This window comes from Cherax quadricarinatus, chromosome 4, assembly GCF_038502225.1.
Source record: "Cherax quadricarinatus isolate ZL_2023a chromosome 4, ASM3850222v1, whole genome shotgun sequence".
In the NCBI taxonomy this organism is placed as follows: domain Eukaryota; kingdom Metazoa; phylum Arthropoda; class Malacostraca; order Decapoda; family Parastacidae; genus Cherax; species Cherax quadricarinatus.
Window position 1 is genome coordinate 20,783,707 of NC_091295.1, and position 18,066 is coordinate 20,801,772.

At 41.5% G+C, this 18,066-nt stretch overlaps 1 protein-coding gene across 4 annotated transcripts in view; it reads right to left on the reverse strand.

Moving 5' to 3' along the window:
* Positions 1-6,023: 6,023 nt before the first annotated feature.
* LOC128684392 (vesicle transport protein GOT1B) overlaps positions 6,024-18,066 on the reverse strand; it is a 135,778-nt gene continuing 123,735 nt past the window's right edge. For 2 of the 4 annotated variants that reach the window (XR_011393312.1, XR_011393316.1), the window contains one exon: positions 6,024-9,759. The gene's annotated coding sequence lies outside the window, so the exon portion shown is untranslated. The remainder of the gene's footprint in view (positions 9,760-18,066) is intronic. The other 2 variants (XR_011393314.1, XR_011393315.1) reach the window with 2 other exon arrangements.

An 18,066-nucleotide genomic window follows, 5' to 3' on the forward strand; every position in this document is an offset into this window, starting at 1 on the left:
GCCATCCCACGAGAGGAGCTAGGAGTAGGCCTTGTCTTCCTGCTAGGCCGCTGTGAGAGTGAAAGAGTGGCAAGGGCAGGCAGGCTGACGTGCCCACCGAGAGGCCTGGCTACAGAGGGCAACACTTGAGTGGTGCGAAATATGAACTAAGCTGGCAGACAGCATGGGCTGTCTGTGCAGACAGTACAGGCTGTCTACACACACACACATGGTAATGCATTATTTACAGCTAGCAAAGCCAGGGTATTTCTCCAGAATGGTCTGTAATATACCACTGTGGATAAAATACTTTGCCATTTCTTGAACATTTCTGAGTGAGTTGTTTCTAAATTCATTAATTTGATCACACTCCAGTACATAATGACGCAAGGTGTGACAATAGTCCATCTGGCAAAGTTTACATTTCGTTTGGTCTACATCTGGTGGCAGTGATTTAACCTGCCATAGATGCTTGAAACCCAGCCAGAGCTGGGCAGTAGTGACATCCAAGAGTCTGCTTATCTTGTTGGATGCACCATAGACATGTGGCTCCTCCTGCATGATGGAATGATGATAGATGGACTGACTTGTGTCATTCTCCCTAAGTCTTAAGTCAATAAAGTTCATTTGAAGTTCTTTTCGTATTATTGTTCTCAAACTGCTAACTGACAACCCAAGATTGTAATCTACCCCCTCTTTGAAAGCATACAGCTTAGCCAATTTATCAGTTCTATCATGCATCTGAAGACCAGTGTGAGATGGAATCCACAGCATGTGCACTCTGACTCCACTGTCCACAATCTTACCATACCTATGTCTGGCTTCTGACACAAGCATGCCACAATTTATACTTAATGAGTTGAGAGCATTTATGGATGACAGAGAATCAGTTACAATTAAAGTGTCAACCTTAGTTAGATACATGGATGCATTTGAGTGCAAGGAGTAGGGCAAACAGTTCTGTTTGAAGGGTAGAGGCCCAGTTATTGATGCGTGCTCCAATTTCTTTAAGAGAGCCATCACTCTGTATGACAGCAGCACTACCAGCTGCACCAGTGGACTGGTGAACAGAACCATCAACGTAAATAATTTGTGAAAGAGTGTTCTGTGTGACTAAGTTATCAATACAGCTTAAGGCATCATGTTTGGTTTCATTGATAACTTAGTCACACAGAACACTCTTTCACAAATTATTTACGTTGATGGTCATATGCCTTCTTGAGATCAAAAAAGACTACCATAATTATCGGAGTGGTTTTTAGCAAAGGCATTTTACACATATGTATCTAAGTGGAGCAAGGGATCTAGAGTAGAGCGGCCCTTGCAAAAGCCATATTGGCTAAGAGAAACTATTGTGAGTCTCCAAATACCATATCAGACGTCTATTCACCAATCATTCCATCACCTGGCAGACTGCACTGGTGAGAGCAATGGGACAATAGTGATAGGTATCATGTCCCGAAGTGCCTGCTTTATGAAATGGTAGTACAATGGCAGATCTTCATTGTTCATTGTTGAAAAGACACAAGCCCAGGCCTACAGACCAATTATGTACCTCTGTAATCTTTTGACTACCGCCCACAGGATGGGTATGGGGTGCATAATAAACATATTAAACTAACTAAACCAGGCCTACTCCTTAGGCCTCTGTGGTAATCTGCCATCCTTCCTTGCTGCTTTCTCATCTGAAAGACATTTTTGTATTCATGTTGGCACCTTGTTTTCCTCAGACTTTGTTCAGATTGAGAGAGTCCCACATGGTTGTATACTTAGCACTAACCTTTTTCTCTTGGCTATAAATGATCTACAGTCCATTCTTCCATCGAATATTTGGTATTCGTTTTATGTGAATGACTTCGCTATAGCTTACGCGGGAGCTGACTATTGCCTGGTAGTGGCCTCCCTTCAGGATGCGGTTGACCATGTTTCCCATTAGGCCACTTCTCATGGGTTTAAATTTTCTGGTTCGAAAACCTATTTCACTACTTTTAGGCGACCAACTTGTCCCAGATATTCCACTGTGCTTGCATGGCTCGCATATCCTGGAATACGATTCGGTCAGGTTTCTTGGCTTTCTGTTCAATCGCCAGTTGACGAGAAAACCTCACATTTCCTCTTTGAAAGCAGCTTGCCATGGTCGGCTGAACCTCCTTAAAATTCTTGCGCATCATTCATGGGGGGTGGATCGCAGGATTCTCTTTCATTTACATTCCACCCTAGTCTTTTCGAAGCTGGATTATCGTGACCAAATCTATTCTGTGGCTTCTCCTGCAACTCTCCTTAAGCTAGATTCCCTTCATCATTAAGGTTTACGTTTATGCCTTGGTGCCTTTCATTCATCCCCTGTTGAAAGTTGTTATTTTGAGACGAACGTTCCTTAGCTGATCGTCGTGATGCTCATTGCCTTCGTTACTTTGTCCACTCTCATGACCTTAGTGTTCTTTCTATGTATAGTTTGATCTCCGATGTTAGTAGAGGTCTAATTGTTTGATCAGCGCTCCTGCTTACTCCATCCTTTTTCTCTTCGTCTTGACTCCGGTCTTCTCTCCAGTTGCCTCCCTTGTATGCTTATGTAGCATCTGCCTTTTACCTTCCCCCTTGGAAAGTTCTGACAGTTTGTGTCTGTTCTTCCCTACTGCCATGCTCTAAAGCCTTCATACCTATGGCTGCTTCTCGCTCTCTTTTTCTTGATCACTTCCAGTCTCATGCTTGTGACGTTGCTGTTTATACAGATGGTTCTAAATCTTCTGACAGTGTTGAGTTCACAGTAGTGTTCCCTGATGATGTTGTCTGGGGTCATTCGCTAAACTCAGCTAGTGTTTTTACAGCTGAGTTGTATGCCATCTTCATAGCGCTTCTCCATATTACATGATTGTCTCCTTAGGTACCTAGCTCATAATCATTTCAGATTTCCTTAGCACCTTAGCGTTTTACAAGCTATTAAACAATTTGATTCTCATCCATTGGTCCTTCGTATTCAACTTTGGTTGCGTCATGTAGCTAGCAAAAGCAAAGACGTCATTTTCTGTTGGGTCCTTGGACACGTTGATGTGCGGGGCAATGAACAGGCAGACACAGCTCCGTGGTCAGTGGTATGTTATCTTCCGGTTTCCTACAGAGGCATTCCATTCAGGGACTATTTTATTGCCATCTCTACCTATCTCCACAATCGTTGGCAACAACGATGGTCAGATATACACCATAACAAATTACATTCTATTCAACCATGTTTGGGTTTGTGGCCCTCTTCTTACCACCTTTGCCATACTCACCTTACCCATTGGTATCTCATGGAGCGACACCTTATTCCCCTCTGTGAGGCCTGTCAGGTCCCAGTTTCGGTTCATCACTTTCTTGTGGGTTGTCCAGTTTACAAGCGTGCTCGCAGAATTTACTTCTACCATTGCCACCTCTCTTACTTTATCTTCCCTCCTTGCTGACAGCCCTGACTTTGACTTATACTAATTTTTTTACTTTTTCTCAGTAACTGCTTTACTGCATGAACTTTGACGTATAGCCTTTAGTGTCCCTACCAGCCCCTTTATTCACTTACCTCTGATCCCCTTTCCAACTAGCTGTTTATAGACCAGGCACTACTGACTGCCCCACAGCACTGCATGACACTTGTTGGTTTAGCACTTTGAGTATAATAACCTTAACTCATATTTTTTGAGCTGCTGCCCAAAAGGTAAGCTACCACATCGCTGGTTGGCTGAGGCCCACCCACGTGCTCCAACTATCATGTGCATATCACATCTCAAATTTTTCATCGCAACTCAAAACTAAATTTCTCTGAGAGTAAATCATAGCACAAAATTATCATAACTCAAGGAACCATTATGTTGCAAATACAGCCTCTTGAACCTCAGGCAGGAAAGACATAAGTTTCAATTTTGATAACTAGGAGGTTCTGGAGCTCCAGTTATGCCAGAATGTCTAGTTACATTGCAGTAAGTCCTGTTGGTTTGTAGTATGTGGAATGATGACAGTACCACAGCTAGAATCGAGAGAATAATGTTTCTGTATTGTGCCTGGGGTGTCATCAATAGAGCTAAGGAGGGATTATTATTACAATCAACACTAAGTGCTAAACTCACAAGGATCATGTAGCACTGCAGCTGAGGAGGGAGAGATTGTAAGCTTGCTCAGCATTCTGCAGACAATACACATTCCATTCTAGAGGGAATGAAAGGAAACGTTTTATCAAATATGCCTCAAGTGCTTTGCTAGTGCTGTGATCGGAGAGATAATCTGTAGGCATCATTGGTTGAAGAGTAAATTATTATGGGGAGTGTTAAACCCATGGGGATTATTCAGCATCTGTGGTGCAAATGGAAGGTATTCAGGCTCAATTTAGGGAACTGGAGCACAGATCCAATTCCCTAGATCAAAAGCCCTTCAGCAGCATCAAGGTACCTTCCTTGAGTAGGTTAAATTATTATAATCAAACAATAAAGCGCTAAACCGACAAGGGTCTCGAGTAGGTTAGAGTAAAGAATTTCGTCCAAAAGCCTCCTTATAATGAAGATTTCTCAGCAGTTTGTGTCTTAGAATAGGAGCAAAGGGTGTAACGGTATCAGCACCATCAATTACTGGTCGAGGTTGCTTATATGGAGGCCTCGAGTTATTTATCCTGTGATGTGCAATCAGTCCAAAAATTGGTGCACCATCTTGAGAGAAACCAGGATCATGGTCAGTCAAGCGGAGGTCAGACATATCAAAAGGGTCAGCTGGAACTCCGGCACTATTATTATTATTATTAAAATCAAGGGGGAAGCGCTAAACCTGGAGGATTATATAGCACCTGGGGGGGGGGATGTGGAAGGCATTCAGGCTTAATTTGGGGAACTGGAGCACAGATCCAATTCCCTAAATCAAGAGCCCCTCACCAACATCAAGGAACCTTCCTTGAGGGGACTCTGGCACTAGAGTTAGGCAACAAGGCATTGCCCAAAGGCTGTACCAGGTTCATATTAAAATAAAAAAAAAGGGGGCCCAGGATGAGGGAGATCATGAAAATGATTGTCCACAATTAGAATTATCTGTTAAAAAAGAAGGGGGGAGCTTCTAGGAGAAACAAAAAGTCTGTCCCCCCTCTACATACAAGAGTACCTTCAGGACAGTTGGAAGTGCCGATGCTGCACTGAAACCGTTCCCTACCCTGTCCTTTATCCCAGTAAAGCAGCAATCCAGGCTGGCATCCTTGCAGCCACCTTGGCTGACAAGAGATGAGAGACTGGAAACCTGCCAAGTCATACCTTCCTTGTGCTGGCAGCCTCCAGGAATACAGCCTCTCTTCACTTAATGACAGAGTTCTGTTCTTAAGACCACATCGGTAAACGAATTCGTCGCTAAGTGAGGAAAATACTATAATGGTAGTGGGTATGTGTCAACCATCTTTGATATTATTTTAATGTCACCTTGGCACTATTTATAACATTTCTGGTATATTTTTAAATGTTTATACAGTAGTGTACTGTATATTGTACTAAACAGAATAGAAGAAATCAGCTCTTATACACATTATTTAGGTATGCATACTAGTCAGAGAGCCCATCATAAGTCCAAGTCGTCAGTAAACGAGTACATCGGTAGTGAAAAGAGGCTGTACTCCTGTCACCCAAGAATACACAAAGCTGTCCGCCAGAACTCCAGGGAGCAGCTCAGCATATTTCTAGATGATCCAGTTCCAATGACAAACACCATCATCACCAAGGTACTCACAGGAATGGGATAGACAATTATACCCTTTCCTCAATCTAGGAGCTGTAATTTACAATGGAAATATCCCCAAAGGCTAAATGTGTAGGAGGGGAGGGGAAGGGGCAGTTAAATCCAATTCAAGGAAAGAGTTAAAAAGCTTAATTCCTCAGATCAAAAGCCTCTTCACTGCAATGGGGGACCCCTCTCCCCCCTTGAAGAGACCTTCAATGGCATCAAACCACTTCCTTGGAGGGATTTTGTATTTGTATACCTTAGTAAAACTGGTGTTTTCTCTGTGCTTACAAATCCACAAATGAAATATAAGGCTAATAAAAATATGATTTAAAATGACACTATACTGTATTTAATTTCAGGGTATAATTTTATTTGTACAAGAACACTGAGTGGTGACATTCAGTATATATAAGATTTCTATATCGACAGCCTTTACATCATTTTGCAGTATCAGTAAAGGATATAAACAAAGTCTTTACAATTTACAGTACTCAAAACTATTATTGTATTAAGAGTAAAAATATTTAAGTCCTATTGCACGTATATTTCAGTATCAAATATTTTTGTTTACATAAATGTGCAACTGGTCAAACATACTATCTATTCCTGAACAGGTTATCCTTTGTACACTAGCAGTATGGCTGAAAAATACATAATGTACATAATCTCAAAGAGTGTCTATTCAATGACATTCCACTCAATCCCTATACAAACAAACCTTTTATAAAAAAGACCTTTTAGACTTTTTAATATACACTCTTATCCCCAGATTAATGGATCCAAAATCAAAACTTTCCTTATCATTACACAAAAAAAAAGTCAAAGCAAACTTAATTCATGAAAACGTGTTTCCATGAAAAACACGAATGAGAATAGCACCATACAATCTACATTAATTAACCTATTTGCATATATAATGGGGAAAAAATGGGCTACAGTAGTTATTAAGCATTTACTTATGCTATACAAAAGCTCAAATTGTGGAGATTGCTACTGAAGTAGTAAACTATAGTGCTAGTATACAAACAATGTAAGATCTTACCATCTGCAGTTTGAAATTTATCAAACCACTCTGAATCAAACAAATGCACTAAATTGGTGGCCTTAAACCCAGTGGAAATCTTGTTGTATACCATAATACTGTTTTCTAACATTCTGATAAAGAATGCAGAATTTTTATCAACTCCATTTTTTATTCACAGACTAGTTTCTCAGCAAGGGCAATCTGGTAACTCAGTATAGGAATGAAATAGTATAAGAAAATGCAGTCTGAGGTTTAAATCACCTCAGACTGAGGGAGACAGCAAGGTGTATCAATCATCTGGCTAAAATTTCAGTGGTATTCATTGCGCGGCTCGCGAGCCGCCAATAACAAGATATGCAGGCTAATATTACCATGTCTAATTTTTCTCATTTACTATATTTCATTAGTAGCTCAGTACTACTTAATTTAGTTGAGTTACGCTAACTTGCAGTAGCTGCGGCTCTCTCAATCGATGTGTTTAACAGAAGTGGCTCTCTTGCAAAAATTAGTGAATAACAACTGGCTAGATATATGAGAGTAATTTGGGGTTTGGCAACAAGCAGGTGGTAGACTGATTATACACTAGACTACTATAAATAAAATTAAAAACCATCGCCAGCTTCTCAGTGAAAGTCCAGCCAGGAAGTATTGGGCCTCTAAACCACCACAATATTATTAATGTTAAGAGACACCAGCAATGTTAACTTTTGATATTGTACATTTTTGACAAAATAATAAAACCTCTGACCATTCAAAAAATGAGATTTTAATACCTAAGGAATATATTGCAAACAGTTGGAGATTCAACTTGTATATATTCTGTATATTCTACAGATCTGCAGTTTTGCCTGCCTTGAAAGGGGCCAGTAATATACAGTAGTACTCCAGCCTAGAAAGAACAAGCAATTTGAAGAGGATCATCATTGGCTTGGCATTCCTAGTTTTGAAGGTTCTCATTATTCATCCCATCATTTTCCTAGCAAATGTGGTAGCAACAGTGTTGTGATCTTTGAAAGTGAGATTCTGACATTATCTTACTCTGGTCCTTCACAATAGTTTTTCACTTTGTTGTGTGGTTGGAATTTGTTTTATACTCTGATCCATTTTTAATTCCTTGAGTTTTCCATAGCAGAACTAATTAAAATTTGTCTTTATTAAACTTCATGTTGTTTTTTGAGGCCCATTTAAAGACTTGGTCAGTGTCTGCTTGGATATTTGCAGTGTCCTCAATGGATGACACTGCAAATTTTGGTATCAGAAAAGTAGCACATGGTGCTGTGGCTTACATCTGTCTACGTCAGATATGAGGATGAAGAAATGGATGGAAGTGACTACTGTACTTTGTGGAACAGAACTTTTCACTATACCTGCCTCTGACTTTACTCTATTTACTATTGCTGTGTGTTCTATCTGTAAGAAAGTTGTAAATCAATCTACCCACTTTACCTGTTATTCTATTACAATATATTTTGTGTGCCATTACACCATGATCGCACTCATCAAAGACTTTTTTTTTTAACATGTCAGCCATTTCCCACAGAGGCAGGGTGACCCAAAAAGAAAAAACTTTCACCATCATTCAACACTTTCACCATCACTCATACATAATCACTGTCTTTGCAAAGGTACTAAGATATGACAGTTCAGATGTCCCTTCAAACCACCAATATCCCAAACCCCTCCTTTAAAGTGCAGGCATTGTACTTCCCACTTCTAGGACTCAAGTCCGGCTAACTGGTTTCCCTGAATCCCTTCACAAAATATCCTGCCCACACTCCAACAGCTTGTCAGGTCCCAAAAACCATTCATCTCCATTCACTCCTATTTAACATGCTCACATAAGCTTGCTGGAAGTCCAAGCCCCTCACCCACAAAACCTCCTTTACCTCCCCCTCCAACCTTTTCAAGGATGACCCCTACCTTGCATATACAGGCGTATATGCATATGAGTAAAATTTCAGGTAAATTTGAGATGGTCGGGTGAGAACCAGCACTGAATGACTCCTCTGTAAAGCTATTTTATCTGGAATATACTAATGTATACATTATGTTTCATATTTTTAACACAAAATGAGATTTATGGTCACTACTGTGAGCTGCTTACCACAATGTTAACACAACTTCAGGCAAATACAGTGGAACCCTGGATTTCGGCTGCTGCGGATATCGGCCGGATCGGAAATCGGTTGCTTTTTGGCCAAAATTTTTGCCCTGGATTTTAGCTGGTGATTCGGAAATCGGATGTATTGGAGACGTCCGTCTGCCTGGGGATGCCGTCAGTCTGGCTTTGTCACTGGTTGAGAGAGAGCATTCATCCAGAGCATTTTGCAATTTTTGTGCTTGTTTATTGATTGTGACTGAAATAAGCCACCATGGGCCCAAAGAAGGTTCCTAGTGCCAGCCCTTTGGTAAAGAAAGTGAGAAACATGCCTGTTGTGGAATCTATTGTGGCTTTGGGGAAGTCCATGGGGTTGGATATGAGTGGCCAGGATATGAAAGAGTTGGTGGAGGACCACAGGGAAGAGCTAACCACTGAAGAGCTGCAAGACCTTCACCTGCAACAGCAACAGAACACAGCTGAGGAAAATGCTTCAGAGGAGGAGGAGGAGGAGGAGGAGGAGGAGGAGGAGGAAGAGAGAGGGAAGAATGTGTCTTCTTCAGTGATTAAGGACAAAGGTAGAGGGTGGTAATGATTGTGGTGGAGATAACCTCTCCTCCTTCCTGTCTTCCATACTCCAAGTCTTCAATAAAGGTATGTAATAATGATTTAACTGTTCATTTATCCATTTCATTGGTCATTTCATTTAGTTCTCATTGTTTTGTATATGTAAAACTATAGTTAATCTTTAAAAAATGTGTTTTTTGTTAATAGTATTTTTGGGCGTCTGGAACGGATTAATTGTATTTACGTTATTTCTTATGGGAAATATTGCTTCGGTTTTAGGCCATTTCGGATTTAGGCCGACCTTCTGGAATGGATTATGGCCGAAATCCAGTGTTCCACCGTTGCTTACAAGGGGAGGATGACACTCCTGAAACTGAGAAAATAAATTTATTCACTGAAAATAAACCTTTCCAAATTATGCTTACTAATGCTAATTAAAGGGTTTTAAGTTACAGTATCAATGGGAACCACTGAACACTGCTAAGAAATAAGTACTTTCAATCAAGTTGAAAGAAAAGATTTTTTTCAAGATATAATATTCATGGGTAAGCACCAAACCCACAAGGGTAATATAGCACTTAAGAGAATGAGAAGTAATCAGGTTTGATCCAGAGGGAGGATAGCTCCCCTTTGCACCCAAAGCACACTGCATAAGGGCAGAAAAATACGAGTTATAAGAGCTGAGAACAATGGATCTCAGGGTAAATCCACGGAAGTTGAATGTTAGTCTTTCAAGGAAAGTTCATTGGAGTTTAGTAACACTTCTTCACAGTAACAGTTAATTCATACCTTCTTCACTCCAGGTGAAGAAGTCATGTGACATAGAAGAAAGGAATCTTTTCTTTCTTCAATGTTTTTTTATCATTTATTTTCACATCACTGTGAAATTAACATATATTCATACATATATAGTGAGTGCGTGTGTGCATGAGTGTGTGACTGTGCATGTGTGCACGTGTGCACATACACGTGGTTGCAGGGGTTGAGTCACAGCTTCTGGCCCTGCCTCTTTGTTGGTCACTACTAGGTCCACTCTCTCCCTGCTCCATGAGCTTTGTCGTACCTCTTCTTAAAGCGATGTATGGATCCTGCCTCCACTACATCACTCTGCAGACTATTCCACTTTCTGACGACTATGACTAAAGAAATACTTCCTAACATCCCCGTGACTCATGAGTTTTCAACTTCCAACTGTGACCCCTTGTTTCTGTGTCCCATCTCTGGAACATCCTGGCTCAGACTGTTATCATGTCTCCCCTAACCCTCTTGTCCTCTGGTGTCGTCAGGCCGATTTTTCTTAACCTTTCTTTGTAGGACATTACCCTTAGGTCTGGGACTAGTCTTGTTGCATACCTTTGCACATTTCCTAATTTCCTGACGTGCTTGGCCAGGTGTGGGTTCTAAACTGGTGCTGCATACTCCAATATGGGCCTGACGTACATGGTGTACAGTGTCTTGAACAATTCCTTACTGAGGTATTGGAACTCTTTTCTTAGGTTTGCCAGGCACCCACATGGTGCAGCAGTTATCTAGTTAATGTGTACCTCAGGAGACGCGCTCGGTATTATACTCACCCCAAGATCCTTCTCGAGTATAGTTTGAAGTCTTTGGCCACCTGGCCAATACTCTGTCTGCAGTCTTCTTTGCCCTTCCCCGATCTTCATGACTCTGCATTTGGTGGAGTTTAATTCTAGGAGTCAGTTGCTGGACCAGGCTTACAGCCTGTCCGGATCCCTTTGTAGTCCTGCCTGATCCTCACCTGATTTAATTCTCCTCACTAACTTCACATCATGTTATTCACCTCACTAACTTCTGTCATGTTATTCACATGTACCAAAAACAGCACTGGTCCTAGGACTGACCCGTGGAACCCTGCTCGTCACAGGTCCCCACTCTGACACCTCATCACGTACCATGACTCATCGTTGCCTCCTTGTCAGGTATTCTCTGATTCGTTGCAGTGCCTTTCCTGTTATGCATGTCTAATCCTCTGGATTTGTACTAATTTCTTGTGAGTTACTGTGTCGAAGGCATTCTTGCAGCCCAAGAAAATGCAATCTACCCACCCCTCTCTCTCTCTGTTGTTGTACTTCTGTTACCTTGTCAATAGGTTTGTGAGATAGGATTTCCCTTCCCTGAAACTGTGCTGGTTGTCATTTATAAGCTTGGTCCTTTCTAGGTGCTACAGCTAGCAGAGCTAGACAGACAGACAGACATGTTTGTGTATAAGTGAAAACAAATAAAGCCAGGGCTCCCTGAAGCAGCGCACGCTCATCAAGCGTCACTGCACTGTCAGCAGTTTACTGACACTCATCGTAACACCATGCTTGAAGGAGTTTCATATATACTCCAGCATGTCTAAAACATTGCTGAGACCTATAAATACTGTACTTTGTATATATTTCTAGACAATAGTAAATGATCAAGGCAGACAAAAATGTTCACCTGTCGGTGTGATTGTGTCTATTTGATTACTATTTCAGCACCTAATATTAGTGTTAAACAAAGATTGGCTGTGAAATCATAAGAACTATTACAAATTGTAATTATCAGAACATAACAATTATATAAATTAAATAAAAACGAGAAAAAAAGGTATATTGGCAACACTTCTGCAAGTGGCAAGATTCTATGTTGCAGTCAGGTGACCATCCAGCGCCAACTTCGCGGGCTTATATCTCGGTAAGTACTGACCCTAACAAATTTTTTTTATCCTATAAAATGTAGAAAAATGCACTCATTTAATTTTTTTTTCCAAAATATTCAGAGTGCTACGTTAGTGAACGTATATCTACGTTTCGACAGTTTAAGGGTTAAAAAGAATTTTTTTTTTTTTTGCGATCAGTACTTACCGAGATGTAGAGGCATGAAGGTGACAAAGTGAACCGCTTATGGTAATATTGGTGACTGCCGCTCACTCAGTAATATTTTTACTTTTATTCTATTTTTTCTTTTCTAATACAGTGTATTTTATTTTTTTCAAGTAACTTTTGTGGCCTGTGTGACCAATATAATGCATAGTGTATATATATCCACTCATTGTATGCTACACAATAACCACACAAATATTATATTGTTTACAAAACTTGTTTACACAAACCCATGCTGCCTTCCCCACCAACTCACATAGAAATGGCTTCCCCACCACTCACATAGAAATAAGTCACTTCGACTTTTTTGGGTTATCTTAGGTAATTTACACATATGCTGCTATGCATATGTTGAGGAAGAAAGGGAGGCGGTAATTTCATGCACTGGCCAGGTAGGTATACCATCTTTTAGGAGTGAAGAAGAGCAGAATGTAAGTGTGGGGGAAGTACATGAGGCACTACGTAGAATGAAAGGGGGTAAAGTAGCTGGAACTGATGGGATCATGACAGAAATGTTAAAAGCTGGGGGGATATAGTGTTGGAGTGGTTGGTACTTTTGTTTAATAAATGTACGAAAGAGGGGAAGGTACCTAGGGATTGGCGGAGAGCATGTATAGTCCCTTTATATAAAGGAAAAGGGGACAAAAGAGACTGTAAAAATTATAGAGGAATAAGTTTACTTAGTATACCAGGAAAAGTGTACGGTAGGGTTATTATTGAAAGTATTAGAGGCAAGACAGAATGTAGGATTGTGGATGAGCAAGGTTGTTTCAGAGTGGGTAGGGGATGTGTAGATCAAGTGTTTACATTGAAGCATATATATGAACAGTATTTAGATAAAGGTAGGGAAGTTTTTACTGCATTTATGGATTTAGAAAAGGCATATGATAGAGTGGATAGAGGAGCAATGTGGCAGATGTTGCAAGTATATGGAATAGGTAGTAAGATACTAAATGCTATAAAGTTTTTATGAGGATAGTGAGGCTCAGGTTAGCGTGTGTAGAAGAGAGGGAGACTACTTTCCGGTAAAAGTAGGTCTTAGACAGGGATGTATAATGTCACCATGGTTGTTTAATATATTTATAGATGGGGTTGTAAAAGAAGTAAATGCTAGGGTGCTCAGGAGAGGGGTGGGATTAAATTATGGGGAATCAAATACAAAATGGGAAGTGACACAGTTACTTTTTGCTGATGATACTGTGCTTATGGGAAATTCTAAAGAAAAATTGCAAAGGTTAGTGCATGAGTTTGAGTGTGTGTAAAGGTAGAAAGTTGAAAGTGAACATAGAAAAGAGTAAGGTGATGAGGGTATCAAATGATTTAGATAAAGAAAAATTGGATATCAAATTGGGGAGGAGGAGTATGGAAGAAGTGATTGTTTTCAGCTGTACTTGGGAGTTGATGTGTCGGCGGATGGATTTATGAAGGACGAGGTTAATCATAGAATTGATGAGGGAAAAAGGCGAGTGGTGCGTTGAGATATATGTGGAGTCAAAAAACGTTATCTATGGAGGCAAAGAAGGGAATGTATGAAAGTATAGTAGTACCAACACTCTTATAGGGGTGTGAAGCTTGGGTTGTGAATGCAGCAGCGAGGAGGTGGTTGGAGGCAGTGGAGATGTCCTGTCTAAGGGCAATATGTGGTGTAAATATTATGCAGAAAATTTGGAGTGTGGAAATTAGGAGGTGTGGAGTTAATAAAAGTATTAGTCAGAGGCTGAAGAGAGGTTGTTGAGGTGGTTTGGTCATTTAGAGAATGGATCGAAGTAGAATGACATGGAGAGCATTTAAATCTGTAGAAGGAAGGCGGGGTAGGGGTTGTCCTCGAAAAGGTTGGAAGGAAGGGGTAAGGGAGGTTTTGTGGGCGAGGGGCTTGGACTTCCAGCAGGCGTGCGAGTGTGTTTGATAGGAGTGAATGGAGACGAATGGTATTTGGGACCTGACGATCTGTTGGAGTGTGAGCAGGGTAATATTTAGTGAAGGGATTCAGGGAAACCGGTTATTTTTATATAGCCGGACTCGAGTCCTGGAAATGGGAAGTACAATGCCTGCACTCTAAAGGAGGGGTTCGGGATATTAGCAGTATGGAGGGATATGTTGTGTATCTTTATATGTATATGCTTCTAAACTGTTGTGTTCTGAGCACCTCTGCAAAAACAGTGATTATGTGTGAGTGAGGTAAAAGTGTTGAATGATTATGAAATATTTTTCTTTTTGGGCCTCACCCTGCCATTGGTAGGAGGCAGCCGACTTGAAGAGAGAGAGAGAGAGAGAGAGAGAGAGACAGAGAGAGAGAGAGAGAGACAGAGAGAGAGAGAGAGAGAGAGAGAGAGAGAGAGAGAGAGAGAGAGAGAGAGAGACAGAGAGAGAGAGACAGAGAGACAGAGAGAGACAGAGAGAGAGAGAGAGAGAGACAGAGAGAGACAGAGACAGAGAGAGAGAGACAGAGAGAGCAGAGAGAGAGAGAGACAGAGAGAGAGAGAGAGAGAGAGACAGAGAGAGAGAGAGAGAGAGGGGGCAGAGAGAGACAGAGAGAGACAGAGAGAGAGACAGAGAGAGAGAGACAGAGAGAGACAGAGAGAGAGACAGAGAGAGACAGAGAGAGAGAGAGGGACAGAGAGAGAGAGAGACAGAGAGAGAGAGAGACAGAGAGAGAGAGAGAGACAGAGAGAGAGAGAGACAGAGAGAGAGACAGAGAGAGAGAGAGAGAGAGAGAGAGAGAGAGAGAGAGAGAGAGAGAGAGAGAGAGAGAGAGAGAGAGACAGAGAGAGAGACAGAGAGAGAGACAGAGAGAGAGAGACAGAGAGAGAGAGACAGAGAGAGAGACAGAGAGAGAGAGACAGAGAGAGAGACAGAGAGAGAGAGAGAGAGAGAGACAGAGAGAGAGACAGAGAGAGAGACAGAGAGAGACAGAGAGAGAGACAGAGAGAGAGAGAGAGAGAGAGAGAGAGAGAGAGAGAGAGAGAGAGAGAGAGAGAGAGAGAGAGAGAGAGAGAGAGACAGAGAGAGAGAGAGAGAGAGACAGAGAGAGAGAGAGACAGAGAGACAGAGAGACAGAGAGAGAGAGAGAGAGAGAGAGACAGAGAGACAGAGAGAGAGACAGAGAGAGAGAGAGAGACAGAGAGAGAGAGACAGAGAGAGAGAGACAGAGAGAGAGAGAGAGAGAGAGAGAGACAGAGAGAGAGAGACAGAGAGAGAGAGAGAGAGACAGAGAGAGAGAGAGAGAGAGAGACAGAGAGAGAGAGAGAGAGAGACAGAGAGAGAGAGACAGAGAGAGAGAAAAGCATGATAATCTATGTAACTGTATTTGTGTATACTTATTCTTTGAGACATGGGAAAATATGAGTTTCCTCTTTTGCTGTGGTACAAGTGAACATGAATGGCATGGCCCAGCACCTGAGGGGAAATGTTTATGATTATCTGGGTTTTCAGCACCATTTCTGGTATCCTGGGCATTGCTTTCAGTCATAAACTCCTCAAAACCATGAGATTCATCTTCACTGACACTTCAATCTGTGTTAGAAATATCACTTGGGAAGGGAAGAGTCCCAATTCGCAGGGGAGCGAGATATTTCTTACTGTGAGGTATGGTAAACAAGGACTACTGAAATGGCATTCCCACAATGCAGTGCAGATGCCCTGATTTTTTTATGTATTGCGCACACTGACCACGCAGACTCATTCTCTCACATGTAGGTCTACCAGCTTTCTCTCGCTGCTAGATTTGAAGCCGCTAGAATCTTGGCATATAAATACATCACCGACACTGGCTTGTAAGCCGTACTTATACATCAACAGTGAAAGGGTTAACTTTGCTCTACCCATGTGAGCTCTTCTGGCCACCTCAGCTAGTGTGTCCACCACTGCTCTGTTGCTGTTTTCATATTCTTCTCTTAGCCTCCTGCAGTTCTGTGGCAAGTTGTATATCACTGCAATTACCACCTTAGGTTCCCCTGACTGAACTATTCCTACTATGTAGTTCCTTTTGCCATTTCTGCCCATTCCTTCCATTTCCTCAAATCATCAGTTTTTAATGAGCAGTGCAACTCCTCCTTCCTCTCTGCTCCCTCCATTTTTCCTCAGGATCTGATATCCAGGCGGGAAGATTGCATCTGTTATCATCCCAGTGAGTTTCGTTTCTGTGAGTGCTATGAGGTCTGAGGACGTCTCATTGATTCTTTCATGCCACTGCTCTTTTTTATTTTGTCTGTCCACATTCGTATTCCAAACCTTCAACTTCTTTTCTATAACTCTGGTCTGGGGAGTATGTTGGGAGTGGGGGGAAGTGGGAGACCTGGCAGGGAACTATGGGGGGGTTGCTGTGAGGGTAGAGTTTGTGATGAGGGGGATGGGGGCAGTGGGTACAGTGTGTGGGTTATGGGTTAGATTGTTTGGTTGCATTGGGGTTATCATGGCTGAGGGCCTTCTGTAGGTGGTTGTATTTGCTCTTCCTCCTGAGTCTGGGTTCTCCTGCCAATCACTGTCTTTGCCTCTCTTTCCTCCTTGTGTCTTTGTATCCTCTCTTTCAGTTTCTGCCTTCTCATGTTCTGTAGTGGTCGAGGTACACCCTCCTGTTTGGTGATGTGTACCTTAGGGGGCAGTCATCCCTGTTTCTGCACGCTCTCAAAAAAAAAAAAAAAAAAAAAAAAAAAAAAAAAAAAAAAAAAAGGGGGGAAATCGAGTTATTCACATAGAAAAAAATAGCTTAACTCTTTGGCAACAAAATGGTACAGGAATCAATGTTCTACGACATTTCTACAAGAAATTATAGTCATTTATATCAGGTATGGTGACGGCGATGTGGGTAGCACCTCTGCTCACAGCCCATATATTTTTTGGAATTTTTTCCTTGTTTTTTATTGCTTTTTCTTGCATTATTCTTTCTAATATAATAATTGACTATTTTGCATCATATAATAGTAGGTGGAGCTTATACGTAGACTTCTAGCCAATCAGGAAGCATCTGGGAACACCGGCAGTATTCCCGCTCGAGAGAGCGCCAGGAGAAATCACTTCATTATTACGCTTATATCACTCCATGGCTTATTTATCTATCAGAATTGATCTAATATGATATAACAAACACTATAAATAACATACAAACATGTTATATACTCTAGACTGAATAAAATAGGCCATAATATGGCGAGAGTCCACCAGCAACATTTCGATATACAGTGGTCCCTCGCTTTTTCATAGTTCTCGGCAATCGTAAATTTCGCCAATCATAGGGGTATTTTCATATAAACATGGACTCGCTTTTCATAGGTTGACTCGCGAATAGTAGTTCAAATCCGGGACACGTCACTACGGTGTGAGCAGGTGGACCTCCCTACCCAGCCAGTCTGGCATTGTTTACCAGTGAGTGAAGGTCCCCTCAAGTGCTCCTACGAAATATTTCATAATATTCCACTCATTCTAGTGCTTGCAATTACTAAATAAGCTACCATGGCTCTAAAGAAAGCTCCTAGTGCCAAGCCTGTGGTAAAGGTGAGAAATATGTACAGTGACAAAGTCTTGGGCCATTTTCGGGAAGTGTTAAAGAGACGCCAGAAACAGAGCCCTCTCCACAGTTACTTTGCGAGACAGGACTAGAGTGACTCTCAAGGTGGTCCTAGTGACATTAAGAAACAGAGAAGAGAAGCAACCCCAGAGAAGCAATTGGTACCTGAGGTGTTACTGGAAGAGGATTCCCCTTCCAAACTGTAAACAATCCAATCTCTCTCCTCCTCCAGTCTCCCATACACTAGGAAGAATCTCCAATAAAGGTAAGTGTTATGCTGTTAATGTTTCATTCATCATTTCCCATT